This window comes from Peromyscus californicus, unplaced genomic scaffold (assembly GCF_007827085.1).
Source record: "Peromyscus californicus insignis strain IS unplaced genomic scaffold, ASM782708v3 Scaffold_14__1_contigs__length_90479793_seg_2, whole genome shotgun sequence".
Classification (NCBI taxonomy): Eukaryota; Metazoa; Chordata; class Mammalia; order Rodentia; family Cricetidae; genus Peromyscus; species Peromyscus californicus.
The window spans coordinates 44,575,136-44,593,888 of record NW_026294436.1 but is presented as its reverse complement, the minus strand read 5'-3'; the positions used below and the strand labels follow the sequence as shown (position 1 = coordinate 44,593,888).

Sequence of the window (18,753 nt, the reverse complement as noted above, 5' to 3'; positions counted from 1 at the left end):
TTTAAACTTGCTTTTTCTAAGTGGGTCATTCTGACAAACATATTTAGTGACTAATGTCTAATTTCTGTATTCTGAGCAGCTGTTTCCTTGTCTAATTTCCATTTATGCAACTATTGTCCATGCATTTTCTTCTCCTTTTGCCTTGTTTTCTTAGTGTCCTCCATTCCCTCTGGCTCTTACACTCTTTCTGTCTCCTCTTCTTCAGGGTTCCTTGAGTCCTGAGGAAAGGGGTTTGATTGAGACATCCCATTTAGGACTGAGTGTTCCAAGGTCTCTCACTCTGCATTTGTCTGGCTGTAGGTCTCTGTATATGTTTCCATCTGCTGTAGGAGGGAGCTTCGTGATGATGGCTGAGCAAGTTACTGATCTATGAGTATAGCAGAATGTCATTAGGAGTCATTGTATTGCTACGTTTGGGGCTGGAGAGATAGCTAGCTCATTGTTAAGAGAATTTGCTACTTTTTTTTGGGGGGGGGGGTGGTTTGAGACAGGGTTTCTCTGTGTAGCTTTGCGCCTTTCCTGGGACTCACTTGGTAGCCCAGGCTGGCCTCGAACTCACAGAGATCCACCTGCTTCTTCCTCCCGAGTGCTGGGATTAAAGGCGTGCATCACCACCACCGAACAAGAATTTGCTACTCTTGAAGAGGACTGGGGTTCAATTTCTAGCACCCACATGGTGACTCACAACCACGTGTAGCTCCACTTCCAGAGAACCTAATGATTCTTCAGGCTCTTCAGGAACCAGGTACACACACTCGATGCACGTACATGCATGCAGCCACTAAAGCATAAAATCAATGTCTTTAAGAAAGTAAAAATGAAACAATTAATACCACATTGTTTAAACTTACCTGTTACTCTTCTTCTAGGATTGTCATTTGATTATTTTCATTCTGCCTAGTCACAGTGCAAAATAGATGTAGCATTGCTGCAATGCCTGCACAATATGCATTTATGTACAGAGCATGCATGCTTAGTAAGTTCTGTGTTTATTGCTTTTGCTTATGTCAGGTTTTCCATTTTTATTCCTTCTTTTGTTTGTTTTTTTTTGTTTTGTTTTGTTTTGTTTTTCGAGACAGGGTTTCTCTGTGTAGCTTTGCGCCTTTTCCTGGAACTCACTTGGTAGCCCAGGCTGGCCTTGAACTCACAGAGATCCGCCTGGCTCTGCCTCCCGAGTGCTGGGATTAAAGGCGTGTGCCACCACCGCCCGGCTTATTCCTTCTTTTAATGTATTTGTTATTCATAATTTATAAACATGATTTAGGAACATATTTCTGTTGTATGACATTTTGTTTGTGTCTGACAAATAAAGTTTTCCTGGAGATCAGAGGGCAGAGCTAGCCACTAGTTATCCATAGAGGCCAGGCAATGGTGGCACACACCTTTAATCCCAGCACTTGGGAGGAGGAAGCAGGAAGATCAGGAGTTCAAGGCCACCCTGGGCTACACGAGATTGAACCAGTCTAAAAGAGGAACAGAGCTAGGTGGTGGTAGTACACACCACCCACTTGGGATCTCATGCCTTTGATTCCAGCACTTGGGTGGCACACACCTTTAATCCCAGCACTTGGGAGGTAGAGACAGGAATATAAGGCATTCAGGATCGCCCCCATTCAGTCTGAGGATTCATAGAGAGAAGTTGCCCTATTTGGTCTGAGATTTTTGAAGAGGTAAGAAGTCTAGTGGCTGCTTCTCTGATTCTCTGATCTCCAGGCAAGCTTTATTTGTCAAAAAACAAACAAAATATCATACACCATATTTCATAATCTTTTAAATTTCAAATTATTACATTATGATTACAGAATATTTCTTGTGTACATAAATTTCTTGGAATCATTAGACATCTTTTGTAAACTAGTTGAGAGCCATTTTTTCAATGTTCTATGAATTAAATGTAATATTGTACAAGTTACTAGCATTGTGTTTTTAATGCTTCTACATAGTCTTATTGAAATTTTGTATGTTGAAATATCAGCTTCTAGAATCTAAATTTTGCCTAAATTCTTTGTTTTGGCAATTCTGATTTTTTTTAAATCTCAACGCCTATATGATTTGATTTATACACAGGTCCATTATTATTGTTTCTTTGATAAAACTGTTCTATTCCTTTTCAGCTTTTTTATTGTTGCTAACAGTTTTTTCCTAATTTTTTTTGAAGAGGGAGGTTTTGTTTGTTTGTATTTTGAAATAAGACATGACTGTGTATCCCAGTGCTATTGCCTCTGCCTCTTAAGCACAGGGGAGTGCTTCTAGGTGTGTGCCATCACAGAGAAATGGAATGCTAGAGGTCAAGAGCAAAAGTTGTCTTGAGCTGTCTTTTCAAAGAGTGTTACATTTACTTGTGTGAATGCATGCCATAGTGCATGTACGTAGGTCAGAGGACAACCTGTGGGGATCCATTCTCTATTTCCAACATGTGGGATCCAGGGATCAAATTCAATGCCTTGGCCTGCTGGGCCATCTCACTGGCCCTTCAGTAGGCATATATTAACATCTCTGAGATTTGACTAAACTAACACATTTGTAGCTGTTGGGTAAAACTTTTAGAATATATTAACTTGGCAAACAACTAGCTTCTATCAACCCAAAGGCTAATAATGTCATATGATAATATCTGAAATATGTAGCAGAGCCTTCTCTGCTTCCTTGTAACCTTCTGCCTGAGGTCTCCACCAATGTATTTGACAAATTCATGGACTTATGGCTTTTATTTTGTTGTCCCATGATTATAAAAATTCTTCCATGATATAATGTGTTGTTCTTGACAACCTAAAGCCATGTTCCTGGGCTGTGGCTGTTCATATTTGGCTCAGAATAAACTATATTTTTTATCCATGCATTTAATCAAGAAGAATGAAGATTATTTCATGGTTTCCAGAGGAAAGATAGCAGGGAAGCCAACTTCATTAGTTTACAGACAGTAACTGGAAAATTTTTGGTCACTAGAAAGGAATCATTTATAAATGTGGACATCGTGATGCAGTAGGTGGAGGAGAGAATGAACTGAAATGTTCTAATAATACCAAAGGAACACATGTGGGTGTCTGTGGTACCGCTATGCCAAAGATGTGCTAATGACTTAAATGACTGCTAACATGGAGATGAGGACAATAATGTGAGTTAAGAACAATCTAGGACCTTGATCACACTGGGCTGGTGATACCTTGAACCCAGAGCCCTTGAGAGAGCCCCAGGCTGATGCCCCATCACTCTTAATCAAGGACTCAGTTCTCAGAGAAGGAGACAGTCTTGCCACTGTCCTCAACCCCATTCCAAACTCTTGGTTCAGATATTTTGCCTGGGGGAGAAGAGCCCTCTGTATCAGACAATGCTTAATCTTGTCCCAAAGGAGTTAACTTCCTAATTCTAGCTCTAAGGACATAAAAAGGAGAAGTGGTAGGGAGAAGAGAAATAGAGAAGAGATGCGTGAATTTGATGAAAATGTAAACTGGATTATAAGCTAGCTGGCTTGTAAAAGAAAACTAGGGGTAAAAAACGCCAAAGAGAAGTCTTCTTGAAGTCAAAGTTATCAAACACTGACCTCAAACACAGTTCCATGAAACAAGTTAAATTTGATTATATTCTTTTTTTTTTGTTTTTGTTTTTTTTTGTTTTGTTTTTTTTCGAGACAGGGTTTCTCTGTGTAGCTTTGCGCCTTTCCTGGAACTCGCTTTGGAGACCAGGCTGGCCTCGAACTCACAGAGATCCGCCTGCCTCTGCCTCCCAGGTGCTGGGATTAAAGGCGTGTGCCACCACCGCCCGGCTTGATTATATTCTTAAGGAACAGTATAGGCTTGTGAGCATTGTTCAAAACAAAAGGTTGGAACTCAAGTCATCAGACTCATGCAGCCAGTGTCTTTAGCTACTTACCTATCCCATTGGAGTTATGTTTTGTTTTTATAGTTATTTTAAGTACAATTACTTACTTGGTTTCTTTTTTGGATGAATTGTATGAATGTACAGAAATCCTTCTGACTTTTGCATGTTGATTTGTGTCCTTCAATTTAGAATATTTTATATTGTTTGGTGGTTCCTCCAGGATTTTTTATATGTTAAGATGTGTCATAAGTGATGGCTATTTTACTTCCTTCTTTCTCATTTGGACTCCCTTTACTTATTTCTTTGTATTATTGCCCTGGTGTAGCACAAATTCTAATTGGTCTTAATAAAACCCAGAGTTAGATATAGGGGTAAATGCTGAAAGATCAGAGAAGTAAAAGAACTAGCCAAAGTCACCTCTTATCTCCACGACTTCTCAGACTGAAAAAGGCCTGAGCTCCTGTCTCCTCCCACCTTGTATTACTGTTTCCACCTTCCTAGTGCTGGGATTAAAGATGTGAGCCTCCACCACCTGGCTGTGTTTCTTTTTTAGACTGGATCAATCTTGTGTAGCCCAGGGTTGACTGGAATCCTCCTGCTGCCTCCTCCAAAGTGCTGAGATTAAACGTGTGTGCCACCACTGCCTGGCCTCGATGGTTAACTAGTGGCTAGCTCTGCACTCTGATCACCAGGCAAGCTTTATTTGTTACAGCACAAACAAAATATTACCACATTTCCCCCTTTTTGTCTAAAATTTAAAAAAAGATTATAACTAATATAAGAAAAACTATATACAATAAGTACAATAACTACATACAATATATACAGGCAATAAATACATCAACAATGTCTAGTCCATAGACATTTGACAAATGTAGCTTTGACGTGGGGCTGGAATTTCCACATAAGACCTCACAAAGCTTAAAAAAGGTTTCTATACTCACAAAAAAATGGAGCCAAGAGCAGCTTCAAAATTCATGTCTCTCATTGTGGGGCTTGTACAGAACCGAGTCCCCTGGTCACAAAGGGCTTCAGCTGCAACATGGCAGACTCCCATGACCTCTCACAGGCCTTGGTACAAAGAGGCTTCTCCCAGCTGCTGCCTGTGGGCTTGAGAGCACAGCCACAGGCTTAAGAACACAGCTACATGCTGCTTAGTGCTGCTTCCCAGAGTTGTGGTGGTGAGCTCAACTCTTGAGGGTACCTCTGCTATGAGACTAGATGCTCTGAGAACCTATGGGGAGGAGGCAACCACAATGTGCCAGTGCCAGTGCCAGTGCCTTGCTTGACAGGTATAGACAGACTTTTCTTTTTGGGTTGCCAGCTCACAAAAATGACACTGATACTTATTATTAATTATGAAAGGTCAGCCTTAGCTTAGGCTTGTTTCTAACTAGCTCTTATAACTTAAATTAACCCATATTTCTTTAAAGTTGTTTCTTTTTCTCTATTTTATTTTACATACCATCCACAGTTTCCTCCTCTCTCCTCTCCTCCCGTTCCCTCCCCTCACCTCCTTTTTAACCCCCCCCCCATCCACTCTTCCTTTCTCTCCATTCAGATGGGGTAAGGCCTCCCATAGGAGTCAACAAAGCATGGCATATCAAGTTGCAGCAGGACCAAGCTCCTCTCCCCTGCATCAAGGCTGAACAAGGTATCCCACCATAAGGAATAGGTTCCAAAGAATCAACTCATGCAGGGACAGGTCCCAGACCCACTACTAGTGGCCGCCCACAAAAGACAAAGCTACACAACAGTCACCCAGATGTAGAGGGCCTAGATCTGTCCCATGCCGGCTCCCTAGATGTCAGTCCAGAGTCTATGAGCTCCCACAAGCTCAGGTCAGCTGTCTCTGTGGGTTTACCCGCCATGATCTTGACCCCCCTTGCTCATATAATCCCTTCATCCTCTCTTCAACTGGACTCCCAAAGCTCGGCCAGGTGCTTGGCTATGGATCTCTGCATCTGCTTCCATCAGTTACTGGATGAAGGTTCTATGATGACAATTAGGGTAGTCACCAATCTGATTACAGGAAAAGGCCAATTCAGGTACCCTCTCCACTACTGCTAAGAGTCATTCTTGTGGTTTCCTGGGCATTTTGCTGGCACCAGGTGTAGCTAGAGTTTTCCTGCCTGGCCCACAGTCAGGGCAAATCTCTCTCACCTGCTAGTCCCACAACTGCTCAGACCCAACCAAGTAAACACAGAGACTTATATTGGTTTCAAACTGTATGGCCATGGCAGGCTTCTTGCTAACTGTTCTTACTGCTTAAATTAATCCATTTCCATTAATCTATACCTTGCCACATGGCTCGTGGCTTACCGGCATCTTCACATGCTTTTTCTCATCATGGCGGCTGGCAGTGTCTCTCTGACTCAGCCTTCCACTTCCCAGCTTTATTTTCCTCCTTGTCCCGCCTATACTTCCTGTCTAGCCAATGGCCAATCAGTGTTTTATTTATTGACCAATCAGCAACACATTTGCCATACAGACCATCCCACAGCAACCAGGTTTCTCCCTAACCCCTTAATGCCCCCCTATATCAAGATATCTCTTTTATTACTCTCCCCCTCTGTCATACCCCCAATTCAACCATCCTGATCCCTCATGTTCCCATCCCCCCCATCCCATCCCCTCTACTCCCCCCCTCATACACCCTCAGTTTACCCAGGCCATCTTATCTATTTCATCTTCCCAGGGAGATCCATGTGTTCCTCTTAGGGTCCTCTTTGTTACCTAGCTTCTCTGGGGCTGAGGATTGTAGTCTGAAATTAACCCATATTTTTTCATCTATGTTCTTCTATGCACTCATTACCCATCTTCATTATACCCATCCTGGTTATCCCACATCTGGCTGGTGACTCTGCCTTTCTTCTTCCCAGTGCTCTCTCTGCCTGAAAATCTTTCCTAGCTATTGGCCATTCAGCTTTCTATTAAACCAATCAGAGTGACACATCTTCATACAGTGTAAAAGAGTATTCCATAACAGACAGGTACTGCTACAGAGCCTAGGTTGGACTCTCCTGCCTCAGCCTCCTGAATGCACCATCTCATCCAGTTTTTTTTTTTAATCTATGCAAGGATTTGTTAGTGTTTTTTTTTCTTTATCTCTTTGAAAAATCTATTTGCTTTTTTGTTTTGTTTTGCACTGGGGAGCAGGCCAGGCAAGAGTTCTACCACTGAGCCCACAGCTATAAAAAAGAAAATCCACATATTACTCACCTTCTACTAGTGCAAGACACTGCCCCTGTGGAGAAAGCTATGGTGATATTTTATTTGTGCTGAAATGTGATTTTATTTGTATGTTAATAAAGTTTGCCTGGAGATCAGAGGTCATAGCGAGCCAGGAACAGCAGTTAGGCGTTGGTGGCCCATGCCCTTAATCTGATCACATGGCAGGCAGAGTCTCTGTGTGGTCAAGGACACAGGCAAGTGTGGTGACCCGAGCCTTTAATCCTAGTACCAACCATAGAGACCTGGAGGTCTGTATAGGCAGGCAGTGACGAGGAAGTCATGTGGTTGGGTTTAGAGCCAATGAGAAGGCAGAACAGAAAGGCAATAAAAACACATATCAGGCAGGAAGAATCTCTCTCCTCTGGGGAAGCAATGTCAGGGTGGTAGCATAAGGTAGTTGTGACTCTCTGATCTCTTTGGCTATATACCTCTGTATCTGGCTCTGTGTTTCTTATTTATTAAGACTGTTTAGAATTTCGTCTACAGAAAGCCCAAACACTTATGGAAGAGTTCCTTCAGGAGAAACAAGCTTCACCACTGTGATTGATAGACCATTAAGTTCTCCCTGACCATGAAGACAGTGTATCTGTGTACTTGTGTCAGTCATAAAGACAGTGTACTTGTGTTCATTGTGAATAGCAAGACTAATAAGCACCAGATCACATCAACTGTGAAAAAACTCCATTACATTGACAGAGTCAAGTCAATACCCTGATCAGGTCTGTTAGAAAGAAGGCTTTGACTCTCTCCTACTTATAATGTTTTAGGTGTTGCTAACAAAATTGAGATTATCTAAATTGAGTCCAGGTGGCTAATTGTAAATTTTTCTCACCACAAAAATGAAATGATAGTAACTTAACAATGAGGGGAAGTAAAGAAAGAGAGAAAATACTATTATTTAAAAACTCAATCATTTCACTTCATTCTCCCCCACATTTTAAATATTATGTTCCATTGTTACATATTTTTGTCTACTTATCTCAACATGTAAGTGGAGTTACCATTTTAAATTATTCCACTTTTTAGTCTCAATACAAAAGATATAAATCTTATGCCCTGTTTACAATAGAGCATTCTGAATTTCCCTGTATAGTATTTCTGGTGAATATTATACATTCCTGTCTTGCTTTTTAGTATCTCCTTCCATTTGAAGGATATCCTTTAATATTTCTTGTAGAACAGGTTTGGTGGCTATGCATTCTCTCTACTGCTGTTTGAGCATGCCTTTAGCTCTCTTGCAGCTCTGAGGGACAGCTTCCCTATGGCTTTGTGTTCTTTTGAAAACAGCAGGTTTTACTTTGTTTTGTTTTTACCACTAGGGCAGTACAGTTCCAAATTGTTCTTTAAAAACCCATTAGGCTAGGGTTTTTGGTAATTTTTTCTGATAGTTTATATGCTTACCAATTTTTGTCAATTTCATAAAATAAAACGAATCTTTCTACTTCTGATTGTAGATTCGCCTACTTATCTCTTTAACACAAAATTTTCTTTATCAGTTTTAAAGCTAAGTTATTAGGTTCCTATGTTTTACAGTTGCTATGTCTTCTTTATAAACAGGTCCATTTACTATAAAAATGTCTCTCTGTGTGTCCCCTTCTCCTCTACTTTCTCTTCTTCCTCCCCCTTCTCTCTTCTCCTCCCCCTCCTTCTTCCTCTCCTTCTCCCCCTGCCCCATTTTTTTTTTTTTTTTCCAGATAGGGTTTCACTGTGTATCTTTGGCTGTCCTAGAACTCACTCTGTAGACCAGGCTGGCCTCAAACTCACAGATCTGCTTGCCACTACTTCCCAAGTGCTGGGATTAAAGGTGTGAGACACCTCTTTATGTCTCCTCTTCTTCTTTTTAAGATTTATCTTTATGTATATGAATATTTGCATGCATGCATGTATACACACCATGTGCAGGCCTGGTGCCTGTGGAGGTCAGAATAGGGCAACATAATTTTTTTAAAAGATGTATTTATTTATTATGTATACAGTGTTCTGCCTGCATGTATGCCTGCTGGCCAGAAGAGAGCAACAGATCTCATTATAGATGGTTGTGAGCCCCCATGTGGTTGCTGGGAATTGAACTCATGACCTCTGGAAGAACAGCCAGTGCTCTTAACCTCTGAGCCATCCCTCCAGCCCAGGGCAACATAATTTTGAGGTACCATGTGGGTGGTGGGAATTGAACTCGGGTCTCCTGCAAAGGCAGCAAGTGTTCTTAACTACTGGGCCATGTCTTCATTTTCTATTCTTATTCTTCTTATCCTAAAGAGCATTGTGTGTGTGACATTTTTAGAATGTGATAGTTCAAATGCAATGTGGTATCTTGGGTTGCATTCTGGAATAGAAAAAGTATATTAGTTGAGAAACTTGTGAAAATCCAAGTAAGGTTTGCAAGTTTATTTAATAGTAATATACCAGCAGGTGGGGCACTTATGAGACATATATGGATGAAAACACCATAGTGAAATCCATTACTCTGTGTATTAACTTTAAAAATTAATTAAGAATATACTTATTGATAAAAATGTGGCACATAGAAAAGTGGATTTTTTTCAACTGTAAGAAGAATGAAAACAGATGGAACTGAAAATTTATGTTAAATGAAAAAGCAGACTCATGAAAACAAATATCATGCTGTTTTTCTTATGCATAATCTAGATAGATAGATAGATAGATAAATTGATAGATAGATAGACACATGATAGATAGGTAGGTAGATAATATTAAAGTAGAAAGGAGACTGTGAGAGGGAAGGGAGGGGTCTAAAGAGAGAGAGGAGGAGAAAACAAGAAAGAGTAATAGAGTGTATATGTCATCAAAGTGCAAGAAGAAATTTGGGAGGAAAAAAGAAGGCAGCAAGAAGAGGAGATATAGAGGAGAGTAGTAAGAACAGTTCATCAGAATGAAGTATAATTATATGTTTGTATAAAATATAGTAAAACCACTTGCTTTGTATGTCAACAAAAATATTAATAAAAAGGAAAAGCAAGGAAAATATTAAATTTATAAGAAAAAAATGAGATCCCCTGAATTGCAGAAAAACTTTGAGGTTCCCTAAGGGAGTGGGAGGCTACTGGCTTTCAGCGAGGAAGTGATATAACATGATTTGCATTTTCAGAAGGTTTGAAATTCATACATGATGACTCATGCACGAAAATAAAACTTTCTATAATGTAGCTTGACTAGTTTTAAATTCCCTACTTCCTCCTACTAGTAAAAATAACTTGAAGACTTATTTTTAAGGATACTAGTCATTCTAGAAAAAAAAAAACAACTACTTCTCAATCCAGTTTCCCTTGGGATAAATGTCTAGTGTTTATTTCCTCTCTTCCTTTTCCTTTCCTATCCCTTGGTATAATGCTTAATGTTTGATTGTCAGCTTGGCATCATCTAGAATCACCTATACGAGACTAACCTCTTGGGCAGGTCTGGATTGGATCAAGTAAAGTGGAATGGCACACCCTAAATATGGACAGCACCTTTCCAGGTACTAGGGTCCTGGACTGAATCAAAAGTGAAAGTGATCTGGGCATCAGCATTACTTCTCTCTGCTTCCTGTGGATGCAGTGTGACCTGATGCCTCACAGGCCTGCTGTTCTGTTTTCCCCATAATGATGAACTGTATCTACAAACTTTGAACCAGAATAAATCCATTTTTCATTAATTTGCTTTTGTCACAGCAAGTAGAAAAGTGACTGATCACTTGTTAGCTGAGCAATAACTGCTGGGTGGTTTCTGCAATGATCAGTGTTAGGAAGGAATACATGATGTAGGTGTCTCCCTAGTCATGGTCCTTAAACATTATATACTGTCATCTACTGAGGCATGATTTCTCATGCCTGGACTTAAGCATTATAGAGCAACATCTTCAAGTACTAACACATGTGCCACATTGTCTATTAATAGGCATATTCTTATTTTTTAAAGTTAGTACACAGAGCAATAGATTTCATTATGGTGTTTTCATACATTTATGTTTCATAAGTTCTCCTCTATCCCTCATGCCCCTAATTTTCTGGTCTCCCTCCTCTCCCCCAAAATTCCCTGACTTCTTTTTCTTTCATTCTGTCTTTTTTTTTTTTTTTTTTGAGACAGAGTCCTAGGCCCTCTGATATGGGTCTAGTTTCATTCTTCTATAGGTGGATATCCACTTTCCCCAGGACTATTTATTGAAGAGGTTGTCCTTTTTACCCAGTGTAAACTTTGACACCTTTGATGAAAATTATAGATTTATGGTTTGGGTCCTCTATTCTGTTTCATTGGTCTTCATGTCTGCTTTTGTCCAAGTACCCTGCTGCTGTGGTCACTATGGCTCTGCTTTATACTGTGAGACGATGTATTTGTGGAACCTTTAGTATTGCTTTTTCTGCTTAGAATTGCTTTGGCTATTTGGGGTCTTTTATATTTGTAAATTTTTGGAATTTTTTTTTGCAGTTCTGAAAAGAATGCCATTGGAACTTTTGAAAGTGTGTGTGTGTGTGTGTGTGTGTGAGAGAGAGAGAGAGAGAGAGAGAGAGAGAGAGAGAGAGAGAGAGAGAGAGAGAGAGAGAGAATGCCAGTAGAGGCCAGAAAACAACTTGTGGGAGTTGGTTCTCTCCTTTTTTTTTTTTTTGGTTTTTCGAGACAGGGTTTCTCTGTGTAGCTTTGCGCCTTTCCTGGAACTCGCTTTGGAGACCAGGCTGGCCTCGAACTCACAGAGATCCGCCTGGCTCTGCCTCCCGAGTGCTGGGATTAAAGGCATGCGCCACCACCGCCCGGCGGTTCTCTCCTTTTACCACGTGGATCCTAGGCATAGAGCTCAGGTTATTAGGCTTGGCAGCAAGTCCCTCCACCTGCTGAGCCATTTTGCTGTCCCTTTAATACCCATTCTAATCAAGTGACGAACATAAGTAAACTGTCTATGAGTTGATGTAGTGAATGGTTAAACCCAAGGAGAGAGATGTGGGAGCCCCAATTCATGACAGTTGATTGGAAGTTCTAAAGTCTGGATTTGCTATTGCTGTATGATGTAAAGACCAGTTTAAAAACAAAAAAACTCTATATGAGTCAGTTTCTGTCTGTTGTGGAATAATCTTTTTGCACACTGTGAAGATGTGTCACTTGGATTGGTTTAATAAAAAGCTAAACTGGGGGCTGGGGATTTAGCTCAGTGGTAGAGCGCTTGCCTAGCAAGCGCAAGGCCCTGGGTTCAGTCCTCAGCTCTGAAAAAAATAAAAAAATAAAAAATTAATAAAAAATAAAAAGCTAAACTGTCAATAGCTAGGCAGGATTTGGGGGGCAGAGAGAATGCTGGGAAGAAAGTGGAGACGCTGAGAGACAGAGAACAAACAAAACATGCAGAAGGAGATGTTAACAGTCACAAGCCACATGGCAGGATGTAGATTAATAGAAATGGGTTAATTTAAGTTATAAGACTAGTTAGAAACAAGCCTAAGCTATTGGTTGAGCTTTCATATTTAATAATAAGTATCCATGTCATGATTTGAGAGCTGGCTAGTGGGACAGAAAAATACTCACTACATGTGTCACTATAATAAATGCCTAAAATAATTAGCTTAAAAGGAGAAAGGACTTATTTTGGCTTGATAATTTAGAGGCTCCAGTCCATGGTTAGGTGGATCCACTGCTTTTAGCTCTTTATTGAGGTAGCATGTCAAGGAGAGAATACACGGTAAAACAAACCTATTCAGGTCATGATCAGAAAGCAAAGAAAGAAAATGGAGTCCTGTGATCACCTTTGAGGGGCAATGTCTAATGACCTAAGTACTCCACCATCCCCCATCTCCTGATGCCACACTAGGCATTTAACACCTGGGCTATTGTTCAACATTCAGTATTTCAACTGTAGCATCTGGTGTAAAATAACCAACTATCATAGGTGGAATGTTCTGAGAAGTCAAAGAAAAAGACACACAGGATTGGAGATAAACTATCAGAAGTTGAGTCAAGAGTGGAACCAAGACCAGTGGATCCCTGCAGGTTGGTCAGAGATCAAAGCCTGCATCATAGAATAAAAGTGGCATTTGTGCAATACAGAATGTAACTGTACATTCTTGGCAATGATGGCACCTGTGTCTCTTCATAAAGCTCCACATAACACTCCAACAATATTTATAATATTCTAGGAAACTATGTGTGTATGGGGTGGGGTGTGCATGGGTTACTCAGCCAACATGGCTGCAGTGAGGCCAAGTGGGAACTCTGTATTAACTGAGGAATGCTTTTCTAATTGACTGTCTCCATAAATCCACTGATAGATGTAAGGTTTATTAGAGACATCAAGAACTGTATGTTGATGTGTTGAGAGAGCCCTTGTTTGGGGAAAAAATAGTCTTCAAACATCTTAAGTTGGTAATAAAATGCTTTGATGATTAGTGTAAAAGGAGAAAGGTCTTATTTTCACTCATGATTTTAGAGGCTCCACTACATGGTGGAATGGTCCAGTTAGAAGCAAAAGTCATTGACTTTTACATGACTTATACTGTCTTGATATTTTGCAGAATTTAAATTATTTTCTAATAATGGTGTCTGTTTGCAATGGAATTTACCCTTCTTGAAAGCTGTATGCTTTTTTTGGCCATGTAGCATTTAAAACAGAGGAACTCAATAAGCAACTAGAAAAAATGATGAGGCTGTGGAGCAAGTTCAGTGTCTTGAAATGGGCAAAGCACATGAATAGCCATTTGTTTCATAGAAAATATATAATTACCACATATCCCGATGAAAACACATTTGAAACCTTTAGCTATTAAAGATGTTGAATTTAACTTAATTTAATTAAAAAAAAAGGTGTCTTAGTTAGGGTTATTATTACTGTGATGAAACACGATGACCAAAGAGCAAGTTGGGGAGGAAAAGGTTTGTTTGGTTTACATTTCCATATTGCTGTTCATCACTGAAGGAAGTCAGAATAGGAACTCAAACAGGGTAGGAACTTGGAGGCAAAAGCTGATGCAGAGGCAATGGAGGAGTGCTGCTTGCTGGCTTGCTCCTTCTTGCTTGCTCAGCTTGCTCTCTTATAGAATTTAGGACCACCAGCCCAGGGATGGCACCACCCACAATGGGTTGGGCCCTCTTCTATTGATCACTAATTAAGAAAATGCCTTACAGGCTTGTGTACAGCCTGATCTTATGGAGGTATTTTCTTAATTGAGTTTCCCTCCTCTCCCATGACCTTAGCTTGTGTCAAGTTGACATAAAACTATACAAAAGGTATCCTGCATATCTGCCTGAGAAGCTACAATATTAAACAGTGACAGCACCAACTGCTGAGGAGGATGTGTAATAACCAGGTCCCTCATTCATCTGATGGTAAGAATATAAAATAGTAAAGCACCTGGAAAATAGCCGGATTCATACAAAAGTAAGCAAACAAGAAAGGTCCTATGGTGTCCATGGAAGCCTAGCTATTCCCACCCTTCTGCTGCCTGAAGGGTCTTAGCATAGCAAGGACAGTCACAGTCATACTGTAAATCTGGCACCTATTTCTATACTCGTATTGTTACTTGCTCTAGACTGTGATATTTCTCTCACAGAACAGCAAGTGTAAAGCCTCTCACAGCCTGCTGTGCTTACACAGACCTTCCTTGAGTTTGGCACACCCTTTCCTACTCTTTGCACACTTTACAGTGTTTGCCCGTTAATACAGGCAGGAGGCAAGCCCTTGGGTGTGGCTCTTCTTAGGCTTCTTAGGATGCTCTGTGGAAGCTCCTTGTTCCAGGTTAGCTACAAATGTCACATTACTACATATTTCTCAGACTGGAGCAGGTGCAGCCCTAATTCTATTCGAAGAGGATGGAAAAGATCAAAATATATGGAACATCTTTCTTTATCATCTATTTTACAGCAAAGTGGTGGGGGGGAGTGAATGATTTCCAAGAAGCACTTCACCTTTCTACAAACATGGAAGGAAAAGACAGAAAGGGCAGGCAGAAGAAAGCTTCCTTACCCTAAAAAAAAAAAAAACTCATAATGTGCTGTGGGATGTTCTGTATGGCAAATGTGTTGCTAATTAGTCAATAAATAAAACACTGATTGGCCATTGGCTAGGCAGGAAGAGTAGGTGGGACAAGGAGGAGAATAAAGCTGGGAAGTGGAAGGCTGAGTCAGAGAGACACTGCCAGCCGCCATGATGAGAAACAGCATGTGAAGATGCCGGTAAGCCACGAGCCATGTGGCAAGGTATAGATTTATGGAAATGGATTAATTTAAGCTGTAAGAACAGTTAGCAAGAAGCCTGCCACGGCCATACAGTTTGTAACCAATATAAGTCTCTGTGTTTACTTGGTCGGGTTTGAGCGGCTGTGGGACTGGCAGGTGAGAGAGATTTGTTCTGACTGTGGACCAGGCAGGAAAACTCTAGCTACAAAAATGCTCTAGCATTTACATATGGGAGTACAGTTTCCAGTTGTGGCTTATCGGTTTTTCCTCTGGTCCCCTAGATGGCCTCAGGTTGTACCTTTTACTAAGCCCACCAACTATTTTGTCTATAAGGATATTCTATGACATGGAGGTACTGGATAATCTTGTGACTTGAAATCCAAGCAGAAAACATCCTACCAGTTTGCAAAACTTCATCTTTTCTACATAATATTCTCTGGGCTGGGTGTGTCTCCCATATAGCATCGAGTACTTTTTGATCAGAAGTCAACTAAGCTGTTTGTGCCTTCCACCTGGTTACCTCCCATACATGTCATCTCCTGTACCATTGTGTAGGACTCCATGGAGTACAGGACCTTCTTCTTCCATGTAAAGTGTATGGAGTGTGGTTTGACCTTTCCATATTCTTGTTTTGTATTCTTGAGTCTGCTCCCTACACAGGATGTTTGACACGTTCCACTGTATTCTGAGATGTGTGTCCAATTTTTTGTCTGGTTAGTGAGACACAAAGTTGTCCTGGGGTAAATTTGACTAGACACTCAGTATGTTCTTACAAGCTCTAGATTTTGCCACAGAAAGAGGCAGGAGTCACAACATAGGTTGTCTAATGTAGAAAATACTCCTTTCACTGACATACTTTGAGGATAGTGGACTTCATCTGGGGATCTACTTCTATTACTGGTTCTGTGGGTTCAGGGAGAGTCCACAGACTATGCTGGGGGTTGTCCTATAGTTGATCACCCTCATCTAAAGGGTTGGTAGGGAACTGGCAAACATATTGGCTATTCTAATAGTGTTTGGACCTGATTCTTAGTGTTTTTCAGGCTGCTGATTTTCTGGACTAGACAGCAAGGTAAAATTAGATTGAACTTGGTGATATAGATGAATTCGTGTTATTGACAAGATTTCCCAGAAGACAACAACTGCATGATAGAATTATCTACCCACATACCCTTGTAGCCTCAGATTAAGTAGGTAGCTATGACTTTACTTCTGGACCTAGAGCCTCCATATAGTGTCTCCCAGATCTTCTTCCCCTGTGATCTAAGATAACAGGATGTTGGATTTTTGTGAAACCTTTGCCTTAGTTATTTGCGCTAGCTCCTGTTTATATATGAATGCCTCAGTGGTTTTTCTCTAAGGTGTCTTTCTCACTATATTTGAAGATAAACAATTTCTTTTAGGTTCTCATGAAGAAAGGAATATCGCATATGCTACCAATCACTCGTTGTTACAGCTTCTTGAAGTTTTTTTTTTTTTTCTCTCACAAAAGGAAGGTACCATAGTATAGAAGATGACACTAGACTTCACATGTTCATCACAGGGCCATTGTACTGTGGTCCCTAAATAGTTCTGGGCAGAAAAAGGGAACTGCTATACAGGTGTCCTGATTGTGGCCATCAGTGAACCTGTTATTAAAGACAAAGCCAGACAGTTTTAAAGGTCAACATCTAAAGACAAGTCTCTGGCTTTAGATCTTTTTGGACAATACTTCCTTTAGCAAATACTGCATAAGAGACAAGAAATTTTCCTTAGGTCTCTTTCACTGCCTAGGAGACAATTGAGTCCCACTCCTTCATTAACAAATTCTATGAGCACATGTTCTCTGTGTCTCAATGACTGCAAATAGTTTAATGATGTAATTAATTAAATAGCTACTTGAAATACTTAATGTAGTTTATATCTAATAAGAATTAAAATGTTATCACTAATTTGTTAAGGAAGATGTTTAAAACAATGTTACACACTAAGATTTGCAGCAATTCTTTTTATTTCATATGACTTTAAAGGAGTAAATTGTTAGTGTTTCAACCTCATTTGTGATGTCTAACAGAGACACACTTACCTTGAATGAAACTTCAGATTCCATCTTCTTACACATGCCTTCAAAGGTCCTGGGCAATGTGTTCACATGAGCACATCTTTTTTTTTTTTTTTTTTTTTTATAATTTGCAGTTGTAAGCAATTTGAACACCACTGGATAAGATCACCACTATCTCATGCTGACTACTCTGGTATATTTCCACTGCTCTCATTTGATGTTAGAATTACAATAGTACTAACCTGGCACAATGATATATTCCTATAATCCAAGCTATACAATCAGCTAAGGCAGGAGAATCCATGAATCGGAGCCCAGGCTGGGTTGCACGGTGAGTTCAAGGACAGTTTGGACAATAGAGAGATCTTGTCTTGCCAGATGTGGCACTGCACACATATATAAAGTCCCAGCATTGGGTGATGGTGAAAGCAGAAAGATTAGGAGTCCGAGATTACTCTGTGCTACATAGGGAGTTTGAAGCTAGCCTAAGTTATGAGTCACTGTAAAAGAGAGAGAGAGAGAGAGAGAGAGAGAGAGAGAGAGAGAGAGAGAGAGAGAGAGAGAGAGAAAATATCTCAAAATTTTTCTATTGTTGGGTAAAAATACTAAAATAACAATTCAGCCCTTCAGAGTTCTGTGGGTGGGCAATGCTGGCTGGCATTTTCTACTTGCTGCTCCTGCTGTCCTTTCCTGGGCTCATCTGTGGCTCCGGGCAGGGCTGGGAAGGTGAAATGTCCTAAAGGCTTCACTCACATGTCTGAGGTGATGGGGGAACTAGGATGATTTCCTGATTCTAGTATCCTTCAGGTGTTATTACCTTTTTCATATGATAGCTACGTTCCTTTTGCTGATATCAAACTGTTCTGATTTATTACTGCTAAGTTTCAAACCTGGGACAAAAGGCTGAGGTGCCTATTTAACATATCAAGGCATACCTGGCCTCCAGGTTCTCTCAGCATCCCTCAGTTTCTACCTGTTACAGGGTATGGCTGGCATACCTGCCCTCTACCCTAAACTCTCCAGCCCAGGGGCTGGGCTGCCCTTCCTCAAGAGGCTCTTCCAACATAATACAGGCATGTCGGTTACCTGCCCCTTTTTTATCTTCTGCCCTCCTGTCAGCTGCACTTGGTTCCCCTCGCTCCCTTCCCCTCCTCCTCTCCCACATGGCCCAGCTCAGTCTGGTCATGCCCACTCTGGACTCTCCCAGATGTCCCTGCCTTTACCTATGCTCTCCCTTTTATCGACAATGAACTTTCTCCTCCACCATATCTAGGAGTGTCATTTCCTTTCCTTTATTTTTCTTTTTTTTTTTTTCCGATTATAAACTTGAGGTTTTTAAAACTTCCTTGTGTTCAGAATTTTCTTGGCAGTTCTATTACCATTTCATATAAAATTTTATGTGAACTTTAGAAGTAGCTCTACAAAAATCTTGCTTGGACATCTACTGAGATTGTTGTGCTCCTAGTTGAACTGGGAGTTGATATTCTGACAACGAAGTATTCTATTTTGTA

General features: G+C 40.5%; 1 long non-coding RNA gene across 1 annotated transcript in view; it reads left to right on the top strand.

Moving 5' to 3' along the window:
• Positions 1-416: 416 nt before the first annotated feature.
• Positions 417-18,753, top strand: part of LOC128109433 (uncharacterized) — a 41,995-nt gene continuing 23,658 nt past the window's right edge. Inside the window, exon 1 of the long non-coding RNA XR_008217818.1 lies at positions 417-745. This is a non-coding gene — a long non-coding RNA (uncharacterized LOC128109433). The remainder of the gene's footprint in view (positions 746-18,753) is intronic.